The sequence below is a fragment of the Achroia grisella genome, unplaced genomic scaffold (genome assembly GCF_030625045.1).
Source record: "Achroia grisella isolate CSIRO2021 unplaced genomic scaffold, CSIRO_AGI_Agris_v1 utg902, whole genome shotgun sequence".
Lineage (NCBI taxonomy): Eukaryota > Metazoa > Arthropoda > Insecta > Lepidoptera > Pyralidae > Achroia > Achroia grisella.
Window position 1 is genome coordinate 219,659 of NW_026713060.1, and position 18,773 is coordinate 238,431.

General features: G+C 31.6%; 1 protein-coding gene across 1 annotated transcript in view; it reads right to left on the reverse strand.

Annotated features, from left to right (window-relative positions):
• LOC131853476 (neurogenic locus Notch protein) overlaps positions 1–18,773 on the reverse strand; it is a 161,071-nt gene that overhangs the window by 122,655 nt on the left and 19,643 nt on the right. The gene's annotated exons all lie outside the window — the stretch shown is intronic.

Genomic DNA, 18,773 nt, shown 5'->3' on the forward strand with positions numbered 1-18,773 from the left:
CGAACTAATAAACGAATTAACTAAGAATGACTATATGGTTAAATTAAAGAATTTATTTAAAACAAAAACAAAGTTAAATTATATGCGGTTGAAGTTGGAAGCGTAAGATATGATACCAGCAAAATCTCTCTACAATCTTCTAAAAGATCTTGGCCTGTCTGGATCTGCAGTAAGTTCTACACTAGAACGTGTATTTAAAGCAGGACTAACAGACTCCTAACACATTTGGCTGAGCAGGGAGAGAAACACGAGCGCTAACGTGCTGAGGTATGTCGACAAAGGCCCCTTAAACCTACACCCAGGTCACAAGACTCGAGAACTGCTCGAAGTTTCCCTCTCTGGCACACGACGGACCATGAATCCATGGAATGCTGAAAAGCTCACATCTATATGTATTCAGATAAATTATTTAATAAAATGTTTCTATTTTAATTTCATACTGACTCAGATCTATAAAGTGGATGATATCACAGAAATAATTCTTAGAAATAATACATGTTTCGCCACCTGTACCTTGGATCGTGTTACCATTATGTGACATGACACTCCATGTCGGCAAGTACTAGATAATGCATACACTACACATATTTCTTCCACTATCTTGTGTCCGGATTCTACGTAAGTACAAACTGCTAATTGCATTTTTATATGATATTCAGATAAAAATATATAGTAAAAATGGTTAATTTATATTCAGTCGAAGTAGAAGCGATAGATATACCACCAACTCATTCTACTAAAAATTTTTAATAGTATTTGATTTTTATTAAAATAACAGAAGTGGACCCCACAAGTTGTGTTCCCTCTCTGCCACACGATAACTCCTGACGAAGGTTTACTTTATATGTATTTTTGATATCTAATATACAATATTATTTATCTCTATCAGTATGAGTAGTTTATATAACTGACGAAGGTTTACTTATAATATATATATATACTAATATATAATATTATTTATCTCTATCATATGAGTAGTTTAATACACAAGCGTAACCAAGCTCTACTTAGCTTGGGATTAGATGAGTTTACATAATAAATTGTCCAAGGTTATTATTTCATACAACGCTAGAGATAAATATATAAACTTCACATATTCATATGTATATTGAAACAAACTTATATAATCCTTCAACATCTACAAACCTTTTGCAGTTGACTTCGTATTCAACATTTTGTGTAAACGCAATCGTATAAAGTACTCCAATTATCGATGTTAAGACCAATTCAAATTGAATACCTCCAGAGTAATTATACTCTGTTAATTAAACCCAAACTCCTAGGCTACTGCAATCAGAGATCTCAATTACTCTACATACAAGATCAAAAGAGCCGCGACGGATTTTAGCTGTTGTTAAGAAACACAACTATTATAATAATTCGATTCGCTGTATTAAAAATTGGATTCCGGCCAGGGATGCCTACTGTACCAAGATGTACGATACTTTTTATTATCTATCATATGCTTTATTATATGCTTATCCATCATACTCGTGAACGAGTGTTGTGTAATTATGACTGATTTAATCTTATTCCTTAACCAGATGATTGTGTGATATCTTTATAATATCTTTATAAATTAGAGTTTGGTGGTTTGTATTCACACATTTCTACTTGCGCTTGCGCTCTTAATGATATCAAATAAAATCTGAAATCATATATTCTTATAGGACATTTTATCCGCTTATGAACGTCAAATATTTTCCCTACCTACTAGGGAGTGTCTAGACGACACTCCCTCGTCGCTCCTCCGATAGAAGGAAGGTCAATCACTGAATTCTAGGCACTACAACCGCCTTCTTGACTGAAATTTTTTATACTTCTGTATCCAGTGATTGAGTCCCAATCCCAACAAGTGTTCCTCTATAGCTATTATGCGGATCAATCTTCTGCACGATTAAAAAAAGTTTTAACGATGATATCGGAATGGTGCACCCGCCTGCAATAATGGTTTACGCTGGCAGGGCGTCAGTGGAGGATGATAAGATGAGCATGAGGTCAGGTCAGTTATCCTGACAAAATCGCCAAGAATTCATCACGATGCTTTCCAGGGGGAAGCGCGTGGATGTCAACCTGATATGTACATTGCTATCAATAAGAATATCAGTCCACATTACTAATAATCTCCTTTCCCGCCCAAAAAAAAAGGTTAGCAACCCTGATGCTAGCGGTATCAAACAAAAGCGCTGCCGAAATCAAAGACGTAAGACGTAATTGTTCGGCATGAATATGCAATGTTTAGACGCATAGCTAATGTTTAGGCATGAATGTTTCATGGTTGAAAACACTTGGGAAAACATTGTCATTTATATATTAAATATGTGATTATGATGTATGTTGCGTGTATATAAATGGCAAACGTAGTTTGTTACGTATTTTGTTTCTAAAGATTTGTGTGCGCTAAATGTTCATGTGAGTTTAGTTTAAGTTTTGGTTTAGAACAACGATTGTTATGTACATTAAATAGGTCTTGTTATATATATAACAAGACCTATTTAATGTACATAAATATATTTCATAATCATATATATATATTTTTTTAATCAAGAATAAGAATAAAAGGAGAAGAATAACTTTCACGTAACAACAACAAACCTAAGTAACATTTTATCATTAGGCTATTTTTCATTCCAAAAAACTTAACCTTAATAACATTTTATCCATGACTACACTAGGCTATGCCTCTATCGTGGAAGTCAAAGCAAGTTTAACAGTCAAAGTAACATTGGTACGACGCTCAGAGATGATAACAATAGTATAATAGAAGTGAATAATTAATAAAAAAGACAAAGGAAAGGAGGAAAGAAGAAGTAAGTTCTGTGTACGTACATAAAATAAGCTAAAGAATACCTATGAGAATGAAGGTCTCTTCAAAATCCAAGAAATTAAAAATTTTATTAATTTTCGCAAAAAAAAACGAGACCTTTGAATTTATACAACACTAACTATTAAAGACCTTCAATGACAGTGTCCCCACTTAATAACCTGCAAGTAATTACACTGTGGTCCTCGTTAAAAGAATTCCGTTGGTCTACAATCATATTAATCATATGCTCCACTTTTGTCACAAAATCTGCGTCATTTAGGGCCGAAACAACCTTGTGCTAAGATTAATAGCAGCAGACCATCTATCATGAGCAAATTATAGTGGTATTACACTATTGTTGGTCAACTGTGCCAACTGACCAAGGTCACAATGCGCAGGTTCATTATTATATGGCAACCAGATAATGATCGAGTGTCAGCAACATGTTCCGGCATGTACGTAGATTGGCAGTTGAATAACATATGAAAACGGACGGTTCAAACAAAGTAACAGGCAAACAGAACTTTCCCTGTGGTACAATAATGAGCAACTTCTATTTTCAGTCAATAGTCCCGTCAACTTACCATTCTAATCGTGTATTTCAATCTGATGAAACGTATACTGAAAGAACAACAATAAACCTAACTTCTATATTAATGCGCAAATATAAAAACTAATGTAATATATAAACAATATAAATATGTCTATATATACCTTAAACTTCTCAGTGAAACACAATTAGTTCTACGACAAGTTCAGGCGTATAGAATCAAAGCAAGACAACCGCTGCCGCGGACTGCTAGTAGTGTATCATCTATACATATAAATAAAATTGGAGTGTCTGTTTGTAATATTGAAATAACCGTTTTTTACTACATGCATATCAATATAAATACGGTACATACAATAAAATATCATTTTTTATAATTTTTGTCCATCAGTCAGTCTGTCTGTTTGTTCCGACTAATCTCTGAAATGTCTGGACCGATTTTGACGGGACTATTTTTGGCAGGTAGTTGATATAATTAGGAGTAACTTAGGCTATCTAGGTATATTTCCACGGGAAGAAGTCGCGCATACAGCTAGTTTAAAATATAAAAAAATACAGGTTCCTAACTGTGTTAGTCTAGTGTGTTAAAGCCTCGTGGCCGTGTCTAAGACCTTTATATAACTATATTCAACCTCTCCAAACTCAGATTATACCCAAACATCACCGACTGTGTCGCCCCAAAGCCACGGGAAGCATTTATGACACATAAAATTTGTTATACGGCCCGGGGAATAAGCCGCTTATAAAAAAACGTATTCAAATATAATTGAATATACATTCCAATTTGTGTGCGTTAACGAGAATACGAGGTAACTATATTGTCACAATATTTGAGATTGTGCATCATTTATTTCATTTTGAATTTCGAATTTCGATAGTTTAAATTTCATTTACCAATACTGTGACATTGTTTTTTTTTATTTATTAAGGCCATGAATGACAGAGCATTTATTACTTAAAATAAATAATAGATTTTACTGGAACACATAAATATAAATATATCTTTACTATCTGAGGCTTAAGAGTTCTATTAGTATTACCATATCCAATTATTACTACACGATTTTTCTAGGCTATGACTTATTTCAATTTGATAAAACAATGATTTCCATTAGCGCCTTGTTAAATGAATTTTGATTTTTGAAGCACCAAAATATAAATTAAGACCGTTAGTATTATAACACACTAAAATTAATATATGTAACCTGCAATGTTATATTATTCTAATGAAAACTGAACACACGTTTATAACTATAAAAAAAAACATTCAACATTTCAATGTATTTAGACTGTTCTTAGATATTCTATGAGAGTAATAGTTCGAATGTAAATTTAATATAATAACTTTCAATTGCCTACAAATAATATGTTGTATATAAAAATCTTCGTAAATGCATATTATAGTAACTTGCATTCCTGTCACACGCACCATGCCATAACGCATTGAGTATAAATAAATATCAATTCATAGACTCAAATTTACTCTACTCTGTATCACAGAGTGCCATTGACCGCTAGATACAAAATCCGTGGACATATGCGTGATGTTCCCACCGCCACCCTTCCGAATTGCGTACTCAAGTGCGAGCCATCTGCCGTCGGGTATCACATGTGAGATAGACTAACTATATCAGGGTTGCCAAACTAAAACCATTTACCTTTGTACAAAGACACTGATTTAAATTTAACGGTGTCATTATTTATATGCACAATTAGAAAAATATCACGACATCTTACACACTTTTACTTTATAACAGGTACCTTTAGAGTACCACATACAACTTTAACACATTCTTACTTACTTTTTACTCTTATATTAACTGCATATAAATTGATAAATAATTAAATAAGAAAGTTATCGTAGGTAAAAATATCGTACAAGAAAATTCTCATAACGAAAACTAAAAACTGCGTATCTGTACAAAGATTCTCATTTGGTTGGCAACCTTGCACTACATTTAATAGATGAAGCGGCATTCGGCATGTTCAAATGATTGTTTATGTTTTGCAACTTTTTTTATATGATCCAGAGTAGTTACTAGAAGCTCCTTTTCAAAATTCGAACTCTATGTTAAGATGTAGCCACACAATAAACATCAAGCATATAGTAATTAATTAAAAAGTTATTTAATTAAATACATAGAGAGTATCTAATTGTATTCTAATATTTTAAATTGACATTTTTTTAAGTTGATTAACTTATTTCTCACATTGTTGCACTTCAAAATACTACTAATAGACAAGAAACTCTAAATAAATCTATAAAGATTCTCTTTCCACTTTTGAGACTACGGACAGTAATTATACAGCCGTATGTTTCTTTTTAAACTTTAGAGATATAAAAACATAGAAATTACATTATAACGTCGATGTAATCTCTATCTAACATAGTAACTTATGGTAAAATATGCAAATTATTTCTATATATCTATTAATGATTTATCACAGACGAAATAAGTTCACATGAGAAAGGATACAAAGAAATCAATAAAAAATGGCGATTGTCAAAATGGAATTGCGCAATCATTTATATGTTGCAACAATAGGCTAGTTCTAATTATATTCATGGCATATAATTTATGTATAATAATAAAAACATTAATAATAATATGAAGTAACTGACATTGAAATATTCATAACAAGTTCTATAGGCAAGCAGATATGTACTATACTACACAAACTTAACTATATATACTAATTAGTCTATGTATTATTAATACACAGAATATAGTTATATCTAAATTATAAAGAGGAAATATTTTTAGTTCTAATTTATTAGTTGAATTCCAATAATTAATTGATTAAGGAAAGTTATTATAAAAATTAATTACATATTATAATACCATACAAATATTTATTTATTTTTTATTTAGTAAATTTAGTTTTCAAAGTTTTGATTCAATTTTAATTAATAGAATAAATTCTTCACTTCCATGTAATTTGCTGATTTTTAATGACAAAATATAATTGAAATTTTGGCGTTATATTATTAACTCTGCTATATCCTAATAATATTATAAATATGAAAGTTTATAACTATGGATGTTTGTTACTCACTCACGCAAAAATAACTGAACGGATTTTGATGAAACTTTACAGTAATATAGCTGCATCAGAATAACACATAATCTATACTTTATATTGAAAATTAACAAGGGTGACCGCGAGCACATATAGTAATATATATTTATGAGTTGCCTGTACCAAAAATACAAGTCTGCACGGAAGCTTTAATGAATATCAATAAAATACCAGAGTCTGTTATAAATCTGCCAGAAAAAAGAATTAAATGTCAAATAAAACACTTCCTTTGCAAAAAAGCTTACTATAAAATTGAAGAATTCGTTAACGATAATAATGTTTTTGTAGAAAAATTTTAAATACATAGCACTGACAATATTATCTGATTACACTAATAATGAGTGCGTAGCGATTTCTATGTTGATTATCGCATGCCTCTTACTTGTTACACTGTAATTATTTATATAAAAAAAAACATCTGTTAAAAAGAGCAACACACAAAGTTTCTTGCTCATTCTTCTTGTGATGAATCTGCATTCCGAATGAATGGTAGAATCAAAATATGACTATTCAAAAGTGCTTGTAATGAGTTTATTTGAATAAAGATTATTTCTATTTCTATTTCTAATAGAAAATAATTAATGTCACATTATAGTATTTCGTATTTAATATTATGTTTATGTATAATTATAAAATCCATAAAACCTGATTCAACTAAATCATTGACCTCCTTGCTAAATATAAATAGTCAAGCTTAATAGAATAGTCTTTATTTATTTTTTTATTTATTCATTTATTTTAGATATGTATCCATATTATGTTAGTAAACGACTTATAAAATATGTTAGTAAATTACAATTTTATTAATTTAATTCATATATTTATGTCTATGTTGACAGCGTCGGTGGTCTAGTGGTTTAGCACACAGCTTTACTATCTGATGGTCGTGGGTTCAATTCCTTACACGGTACAAACATTTGTATTCATGAGTATGATTGTTTGTATCAGTCTGGGTGTTTTCTATGTATAATATGTATTTATTTACAAAAAAAAAGTATCCATGTATTTATATCAGTTGTCTAGTACCCATAACACAAGTTCTGCTTAGCTTGGGACTAGATGGCGCTGTGTGAATTGTCCTGAGATATTATTAGATGTTATTATTATGTCCACGTCCAGAAGCACTGGGTCCGCAGCCGTGCAGCGATGTCCAGTGTCTCTAGAGCGAACAATCCGACATATATGATATGGTGTTTGGAAGGCTGTTTGCGCTCCCTCGAATTCTACACATCAGTGATGCAGTTCTATTTCTCATTATGACCTCAAAACCATCTATCCGCGCTGCATTGAGCCAATTTAATTATAAGAGCAACACGCAAGTTTCTTGCTCGTTCTTCTTGTGATGAAACAGCTTTCCGAATGAGCGGTAGATTAAAAAAATGTAATGACTATTCAAAAGTGCGTACGTTTACGTTTATGTGAATAAATGATTTTTATTCTCATTCTATTCTAATTCTAAACAGCAGCATTTTTCTTAATTCTACCAAGAATACAGCCACGAAACTCGGCCACTGTTGTTTTGAACAGTTAAAAAACATCATACGTTTATTATTTATATAAATACATATACAGGTAAAAATCGCAAGCTAGTGTTATTTTTAACGACAGTTAAGAACTTTATATTTTTTGTGACTTAAAATAAACACAAACAATTAAATATATCGCTAAACCATAGAATTCAATAAAATTGCATAATATTGCTTGCACGAAGTAGGTAATAATATTTAGTTCATCTGTTAGTATCTGTCACGGTTTCACGTCAAAACTACCAAACAGATTTAAATGCAATTTGATACACAGATAGTCTAGATCCAATTTTTATATGCTTTCTCAGGAGAAAGCATATAGGTTCGAAAATGGATTGTAAAGGGTTTAAAGTGAAGATGAAAGTTTGTATAGAAGTATCATCATTTTCAAAGCTAGAAAATTGATACTTATTTTTTAAGTTTTCTATTAAATACTTATAAATAAATATGACATTCAAATTTTGTGAAAATTTTACCATTAAGGGAGTAAAATAAAAAAAAATTAAAACTACTATCCAAGGTGACGTTTCCACGCGGACGAAGTCGCGGGTACAGCTAGTTTCATATATATTATATTTAAGTTACAAAGTTAAGTAACAATAAAGTTTTTAATGATTCATATTGTGTAATCCAATGATACTTTTCACATACACCTTCCCATCTCAATATATTGAAACATAGATAAATCATAAATAGATACTTTTCCATAAGACCAGTAACTTTATATTGATGCATGACTCCGTTATCAATAAAAGTCTTAACATGTTACCAGGGTTGCCAACTGTACGAGAAGTATCGAGTACGAGTTTTTTTAGTTATGTGTACGAGATAACGAAAACTTCATTATTCTCGTACAGTTTTGTACGAAATTTTTATAATGTACTTAATATTAACTAAAAATATATTATTAGCACATACCAAGTAACACTATAAAGAAGAAACACTTTGACTCTTCTGTTTGTTTATAATGAATAAAGTAAAAAAGAATTTAACCGTTTTAATAAATACTTTCACCTATATAGAACAGGATCACGGGTAACATAGAATAAAATTTAAAAGAAAATACAGATATGTCCATCAATTTCACTCGTGCGAAGCCGGGACTTATCGCTAGATTGAAATAAAAATCATAATAAAAAAAAGTATAAATTTTAAGTTATACCCACCTTGCTTAGGTAGCGTTTACAGTACAAGCGTATACATCACTAATGTTATATATCAAACAACACCACAGCGCAAAGCGGCCTAACTCGTAAATAATAAAATTTTAATAACATCAATTTACATTCATAAGCGTCGGACATTAAAAGCCGAAATCTGTAATTGTTACCGCCGACACGAGACGTAAATTCTCACGGAGACATTAAAAATAACCCGACCAATTAACGTTATACGGCAAAGAATTAAAAGTACGTATATTAATTCAGCCGATTAATGGTATTTTTAATTCGGTTATGTAATAACTATGTGGCTCCCTGCTACGAATGTAACCAAATATTATTTAAGTAAATGATGTTTTCTATTACTATGAACTGTCGTTTATGTTGTAAATAAACTCAAATTTAACGAGATAAATAAATCTCAAAAAGGTCTAAAGCTACTTCAAAATCACGACAACAAATAGAGATACCTGGTCTAAAGGAAAAAAAATAGCCGTATTTTTTCACACAACTTCTTATGTTTTTTTTTTTGTTGCAAAATTAATGTTCTGTTATTATGCTGGCACTTAGTTCGTCCTTAGTTACAGATTATGTTATTATAAAAATGAGTATTATAAGAACATATTATCGAACTATTGCTGAACACTCTTTAGCATAATTAAGTATGATTAAAATAAGAAAAATGAAAAAAAAAATACCAAATACAAGAATTTTTTTTTTTGCCAGTTTTTGTACACACTGACATTAGACGAAAAATTTGTTACCATCTAAGTTAATGTTTTTAAAACTTATCCATTAAGAATATATATATTTATTTCCTCTTCGCTTACATATAAATAAAACTTTGCTAAAACTGCAGATACGAAAATAGAACACGTCCTTACTAAAGGAGAGAAAATGCATATTACAAATAAAACTTGTATAAAAGGTCATATGTATGGCTTGTCATTCTCTAATACTAATCCCCTTTTTGTTGCTCGTTTTGCTACTAAAGTTGTACAGAAAAAAATAAAAGCAACAGTATTAAAAAAAAACAATAAAAAACAAAACTATTCACATTTGGAACACGTGGTCTTTGGTTGTGTTCCATTTTTTACATATCATAAAAGTCCACGTTTAATATTGTTTACGTAGATAATGGTGCCGTAGGACTCATATGTTTATAATAATTATGATGTAATAAAAAAAGAAATATGTATTTTCAGTTATTTGTGTTTTTTTAATACTGCTTCATTCATGACCTTGGATACAAGTCCTTCAGTAGAACACATTTTTGTATACATAACATAAAAATTTAAATAAACTATTATATAAGCTTACACGTTACAATTATTTATAATGAAATAAAATGTTTCCATAGTCATAAAAAGTAAAACTATTAAACTTAGTATTAACTGTTTTATCAATCTGTAATTGTAAAAATATATTTTAGGTTGAATGTTCTCAATACTTCAAAAATTTTTAAAATATATATATTGTGAAATACTTACTAACAAAATGCAAGCAACATACAGTCGCATAACAAAATCAATAGGTCTATCAACAAACCAACACCGGATGACAACTACGTTAAAAAAGGACAGTAGACAAAAACGCTAATGGGAGAAAGGGATGCGCTACGGGTAAGGTACGTTGGATGCAGCTGCCGCTGACGTCACAAGGGGTCTAGGGGATAATTGGACCCGTTCTAGCGTGCTCACTGCAGTGAAAACATTTTTATACAAAATTTATAACTTTATGCCGATGAATCTATGCATTTCGTTTACTTAAGACTGTGTAAATTAAAAAAAATAACTATTATTTTACATGTTCAAATTTCGAATTATTAAAATTACTGGCCGCTATCAAGATTGCGTCGTATACAAACTTTTTTTCTATTAAACTAGGCATGCACTTATTTTTAGTATTACGTAAACAATACATATACGCAAACAATACATAGATAAAATAAATGTTTCGTTCTTATCACAAACTTTCGCATCTGTAATATTAGTAAGATCGGTTGATTATGTTTACACTTTTTATTTGAATGAAATATGTATAAATATGAAATAATTCAAGTTTTAAACGCCTAAAGTATCTTTTAAATGAAGGATTATAATAATCGAGATTATCGAACCGTAATGTAATTGAAAATAATATATATTAATTGTAATATAATGAAATGTAAAATCATACGCCTTTAAGGACATATTATGTTTAACTATTGCTGTTATATTATCTGTAAGATCTTGTAATTACATACAATTACGATATATAAATGGTTTATACTATGTATGTATGTATGTAGACGTATTATTTACGAATTAAGCGGCGCCTCATACAATTACTATTGAATTGTTGTGTAAGAATTATGACTAACGTGACCAGTTGTCCTGTTTTGAACGGGACTGTCCCTTTTTATAATTACGAGTCCCGGTGTCCCAAAATTGTCCCATTTTCGTCCCGAAAATTTGTGTAATCGAGCGGGCCAGTTGTGATTAATATTTAAATTGAATATAAAAAAACATGCCAAGAGTTTCAGTCTTACTTAAAACCTTCACTAGCTTTTTTCTGAAGCTTTAAAAAATAGTTTTTTTTAAATCTTTAGAAAAATTGCCTGTCTATTAATTGACATAAACAAACCAATTTTCCCGTTTTGAGTCAAAGAATGGTCAGGTTACTTATGACTCATGCATTAACTGGCCTTTAACTCGAATTTTTAGTTGCATGGCCTGAAGTGGTATGAAAGGTGTTTTTTATTCTAATTCATATGTATGATCTATTTACAGTACATACATGGACATATATTTATAATATATCTGTGCCTCAGTTTGACAGCTTCGGTCGTCCACCGGTTTAGCACGCCGCCTTACTGGTGGTCGCGAGTTCGATTCCTCGCATGGTACTAACATTTGTCAAGAGTTTCTAATTATTTGTATCGGTCTGGGTGATTTTAATGTATATTATATGTACACATATATTTACTAGACAACTGATACAAATACATAAAAATGTATTTAAGTACGTGTATCAGTTGTCTAGTACCTATAGCACAAACTCCACTTAGCTAGGTACTAGATGGCGTTTGTTTAAAAAAATGTATCTATGTATTTGTATCAGTTATCTAGTATACATAACAAACTCTGCTTAGCTTGGGACTAGATGGCGCTGTATGATTTTTCCAGGGCTATTATTATTATAGCCACCATGCAAATGTTAGCGTGGGCAGCCATCATTGTAGTAAACCATCAGAATGATGACATTTATGACTCGCAGTCTAATACAAATGACATATTTGTTCATTACAGCTGCAAATGTTTTCCCATTTCTGTCCCTTTGGAATTAAATATGTAAGTGGTCTCATGAGAACGTCTTGTATGAGGACAGGTACATTTTACTAAGAAAAACTTCCTTATTTGAGATAGTAATAGCTATAATATAGTATAGTATATTAATAATATTTATTTCGAAACCAACAGCACAAACAATATATAAAAACAGAACGTACAAACAAATAGTATAGGTAATAATAGTAAGTAGCAAATATTAGGTTTCAAAATATCAGTAAAACATACAAGAAACTGACTTCGCATCGTAGATACCAGGAATATATTGCGAGATTTCAGGAATGACATGGGCCGCGTAATATGGAATTTATATAGACAGGACCGAAAGTAATTATTATATATCTCTACTACCATTACATACATTACTAGAGTATATATGCAATGGTAAAGTATATAAAGTTTAAAGTTATACATTTCAACAGCTTTACTTTTTACTTTACTTTACTCTTATTATAAGATATAACCAACTGATTGAGTAACTAACTCAACTAGTTGGTTATATCTTAATCTGACTAATATTATAAAAAAGTTTGTGAGTATGGATGGATGTTTGTTACTCTTTCACGCAAAAACTACTCAACGGATTTTGATGAAACTTTACAGTTATATAGCTTATACATCAGGAAAAAGATTAATCGTTCTAGGTTTAAAAATGACGAATTTTCATACAAACTTTCATCCCCTATTTTAATTTACCCGCTTAAAGATAAAATTTATGTTTATGTAATCAACTGCCCAAAAAATAAGTTTCAAACTGAAACTTTAAAAATGGCGATACGTTCATACATTTCATCTCGTCTTTCAACTCCGTACAACTCTTTTTTTGCATTAAAAAGTAGCCTATGTACTTTCTCAGAGTCTAGACCATCAGTGTATCCTATCCTATCTATCCTATGTTTATTTTTGATGAGATTGATGGTCTAGCATCAGTGTAACACCGTGTAAAAATAAACATAGGATCGAAATCGCTTGCGTGGTACCGCAGTCTCACCTACATATTTTAGCAGCCTTCCACCTTACTTTGTAAGCTGTGTCTGAAGGAATTTTCACACAGACAACTAATGTGATAAGAAAAAACTTAAATATGTCGCTACTATTTTATATAAAAACAATATCTATAATCCGTGTATGTAACATACGCACAGAAGAAAAATTTTCCTCAATAACCTCCTCCTCTTGACAGGCGGTTAAAAATACTCCCAAAAAAATATAGTTAATACATTTCACGTCCATAAAATATGCCATACCGATGTTATATCGATTAATTAATCACAATGCCTCGAATAACGCCTAAATCGGATTAATAGCCGGTGGCCAATAAATGGAGACCGACACAGCGGCGCGGGCGCAACCGCAGCGTATTGCGTATAGATCCGAGACCATCATCCATCTTACACGTGGTACCATTGTAGTACATCCCATTTTACGGCCCTATAATTTTTTAAGTATGTTGAACTCGTAGACCCGTAGAAAGAGACAACACTTGAGTGAGAATCATAGTCATAAAACCAATCTATATAACAATTACTTGCATTGATAAAGAAACTGTATCGAAGCTTCATACAAAAGATATTTTGTTATAATAGACCGGTTAACTAAATTTGTAGAGCGTAAGCCTATATACGCAAGAAGAAACATTAGAAGACAGCAATCGAAGTTCTAAATATAAATTATGAATATTGTTTTATTAAATATTTAATGGATTTATCAATGGACCACTATAGTACAAAATAGTAAATAAGAATAATATTTAGAACACAACATTACAAGTTCCAAATTCTTTTTTTTTGGTGGGTAGGCAGTTAAAAAGCAACAAGTAAAATTTATATACTCTGTAAATTAATTTATTTAAAATAATAAAACCTTATAATTCTGTGTAAATATCATTTGAATTGAGTATAAATAGGCTTATGATATAATAGCTGCAATTGAAATACCTGCCAGTAATAAAACACATTTCTCACAATATCACTGTGTATCACACTTATACAATGGCAAGCATCTTTGATGTACTCAAAACACAGGCCGTCCTAGAGAAGACAATATATAAAAACAGTTAAAGGCAGCACCAGCTGGAGAAATCAGTCTGCGGCAATTAAGTGATGAGTTCCAGTGTTTTCGAGATCAGATCTTCAGTTACATTATTGCGGCAACAGATTGGGATTCTCATAGCTGGATTGGATGCCATTGAGAATTCATCGTAAGAAATTCTTACTCCTGGGAGGAATACCTGAGAGGTCTGAAGAGGCAGTCCGTGAAGCAACAGTGTCAGTCCTTACAAAACAACTTGGGAAGGATTTAACTACGGACAAACTGGCAGTCTGCATACTCCGTCGTCCCATCCTCATTAAATTCAATGACCCATCTCTTCGTCAGACAATATAGTCTCTTTTTAAGGGCAGTTCATATGTATTGTCTGAATATCTGACATGCGGCAGTCGCTGTTTGTTGAAGCTCGGAAACATTTCGGAATCCGTTTATATGGACATTGGATGGAGTCATAAGCGTGAAACTTCCCGACGATAGTCGAGTTAAGATTATACGTTGGTGGAATTAGAAAAGCTGATTGCTGCAAGGAAGCCAGTAGAATCCCTTGTGACTACAGTTCCTGAATACGAGTTCCGGTGGTAGATCCATATATAAGCAGCAGCGGTCCACAAGGGTGGCCAAGAAATGAATTAGTGTTTTACGTTTAAGTGCATTTTGTTTCCATTATGACACATGATTCTGGTTGAAACGGATAGTGAATTATATTGGTTACTCTAATACGAAAGTTTAGAAGTAAATTCACGATACCAATTCTCTTCTTATTTCTCATTGTACTGTCTAAATAGTCACTACAATTATGTTTTTATATAATACCGTCTAATATTGTTATTGTTTTATTAACTGCAATTTTTACTTTTTAGTTACTACTATTTCAACTGTCATACTGACGTTTCTCGTATTGACGTTGATTGACGTAATCATAGATTGATTAATATTGTGTCATTGATAGTCTGTCATTGTACTTTTTGTTATATTAATTGCGTTCCGTTTCATCAGATTTTATGTGTATGTTTAATGTCGTGTATTTATAAACTTGTTACAGCGTGCCGGCAGGTAAATAAATTGCAAGGCTACTCATATATTTCAGTAATTTTGATAATTTTGTATGATTTTAAATAAATATATATTATATATTATAATATTAATTGATTTAAAAACATAACAGGAAGACTCAAATAGTGATTAATCTGATTCATCTTTTAACGATAGCTATAGTATAAAAACTTTGTTGTAAAAAATGAAACGCCACATAAATGCGCAGAGTGTACCGGCGCATTACGGACTTATTAGACACGTTTTTCATGCACGCCTTGCTCATTTCAGAAACATGGTTAAAACCTGCTTAACTTACCCTCTGTAGGTTATAAAATTTATGTTAATATTGTCTTAATCTGAATACAGGGGCACAGCTGAAAATAGTAGAAGTTTCAATGGGACGAAAGTTGAAACTGTCCGCCCTCAAAATTATCGTCGACCTTGATGATGCAATTGATTTTTTAAACGCGTCTTATAATCATATTATCGTCATGGGAGACTTTCTAATCTGTTGAGGGATACAACACAATCAAACTCAGGTCAATCCTCGACACAGCGGATCTCTCTATCTTACCATTACGACCGACTCATTAAAGACGATTCCTGGCTGGATATTATTTGCACATCCTCCAAAGATTATGTCATTGACTATAATCAATACTCGGCACCGGCCTTTTCACGTCATGACCTTCTGCTTCTATCTTATAGGATCAAACCTCTTAAGATGTTTATAACGTACGTAATTTTAATAAAATTGATACCACCTTATTGAACCGCGATGCTACATTAATTGACTGGAAGCCACTGTTGAACACCGATATTAATGTAAACTGTTTAATACACACATTTTACAGTTATTTGACAAACACGCTCCCGTCCGTGCTGTAAAATCGCCCACCTGCACCGTGGATTACAGAAGATGTTCGTAAGGCAATGGCGAGCAGGGATCTCGATCCTATAAGAAAGAAAGAACATCAATTTTAAACGAGCTAGGAATCGCTGCAATCAGATGGTAAGAGTAGCAAAACGCCGACATATCCACAATAATATTTTAAATTCCTTCAGCAGATGTATGGAAATTTTTGAACTCTCTTGGCACACCAATTCAAATATTCCACCAAATATTCTCAATAAACACTTCTCGTCTGTGACACCTCTCAATAGTACCACGAAAGAAAACTTTACAGGAAATCAAATCCATGCCTGCACTTATTCTATCATCACATTTTCTCCAACTGACGATGATATACGCAAAGCTATTTCTTCTATTAAATCTAATGCTAAAGGTCAAGACAATGTGTAGAACTATGATCCTTCTTTTATTAGACACAAAATTCTTACTCACATTGTCAATTTCTCCCTATTAACTGGCTGCTTTCCGAATTTACTAAAAGCATGCGTTATTCCACTTCCCAAAATCACTAATCCCAAAAAGTCATTATAGACCTATTTCAATATTACCATATCTCTCAAAAGTTCTTGTCCATAAAGTTTCGTCATTTATAGCTAACACTAACTTTCTTAGTCCCTTTCAGTCTGGTTTTCGTTATATGCGTTACTTAATGTAACTGAAGACATTCGTGATGGCATGGAAAACACCCGTCTTACGCACTAATAACTTTTCTAATGCCTTTAACTAAATCGGCTACTTTCATATCTTAACTTCTCCCCGTCAGTACTGGAATGGTTCTCCTCTTATCTTCGTGGTCGCCAGCAGGCCGTTCGTTCTGGACAAAATCTGTCTGACTGGTGTGAATTGATTGCTGGCGTTCCACAAGGCGGTATTCTCTCTCCATTTTTATTTTCACTATTCATTAATCTCATCGTACCTCACCTCAGATGCTCTTACCATCTCTATGCAGATGATTTCAGCTTTATTCTCAAGCCGATCCCAATGGTATTTCTGCAGCTGTAGTGAAGTACAATATATCCCGATCGGTTTATCAGTTAACCCTCAAAAATGCCAGGCTATAATTTTTCTAAACTGCTATCCAAATTAAACACGGAAAATCTGTGTCTGCGTTTTGAGAACAATATTATTTCATTCTGTCCCCAGGTTAGAATCTCGGCTTGATCATTGACAACACTTAGGTGGCATAATCGAGGTGTGTCGTAGGGTTACAGGTATACGTGTGTTATATCGCTTTATATAACAATTCTTCCGCATTTCGACTATGCTGACGTGTGTCTTACTAACCTTTCGCAAGATCAGCTGAATAAGTTATCGCTTAACAACTGCATTCGGTTCATCTTCGGACTACGGAAGTAGACCACGTTTATTTTGTCACAACTTAAATGGTTGACCATCCGTAACCGCAGAGACTTCCGTATCCTATACTCTTCTCTATCATTAATAACTTATTTGAAAAATAGATTTCAGTTTATCAGAGATTCCCATTCCCGTGATCTTCGCTCATCCCATATACGCATCTTTCAGCTTTAACTCATTTACAGTTAGAAGAACAATTAGTAAACCTACGTAAAACACGATCTAAGCCACTTTATAAAGATAAATATTTATACTTATTTATCAGAATATTGCTTTAACTATTGTGCATTGCATTAGTTTTATATAAATATTTAATGGTATTTATTATTTTATTAATTCAATATATATCTTACTTATTCTTACATGTATATAATAATTTTGTTTACTGTATATTTATATAATATATATATGTATATATATATCTTGCATAGTTATTTATATGTATTAACAAATTTAAAACAGCTCTCGCTAATACCCCATTACGCTTTCACCCTAAGGTTACTGGGAGAGAATGCCATACGGCATTAAGCTCGCCTGTTGTACAAAATTGTTTTTTTGTTCAATAAAGAATAAATAAATAAATAAAAATAAATTTAAATTTAAATTAACAATATTCTTTTTAATAATAAATATTTAATTGTTTAAGCGATGGCCTATTACAAGTACCGAATAGGTACTAATAATGCTATTAAGAACACATTTCAAGTTCCAAATTTGAATTATCAATATTGTTTCTAATAAATATTTAATGGTTTTAATAATTGATCACTATGAGTACTGAACAGCTAATAATATTATTAAGAACACATTTTAAGTTCCATATTTGAATTATCAATATTCTTTTTAATAAATATTTAATGGTTTTAGCGATTGACTACTTACGAGTACCAGTAGTAATATCAATACCCAAATGTTATTAAATATACATCCAAAACTCTCACTGATAGAAAATAAAATAAGTTATCCGT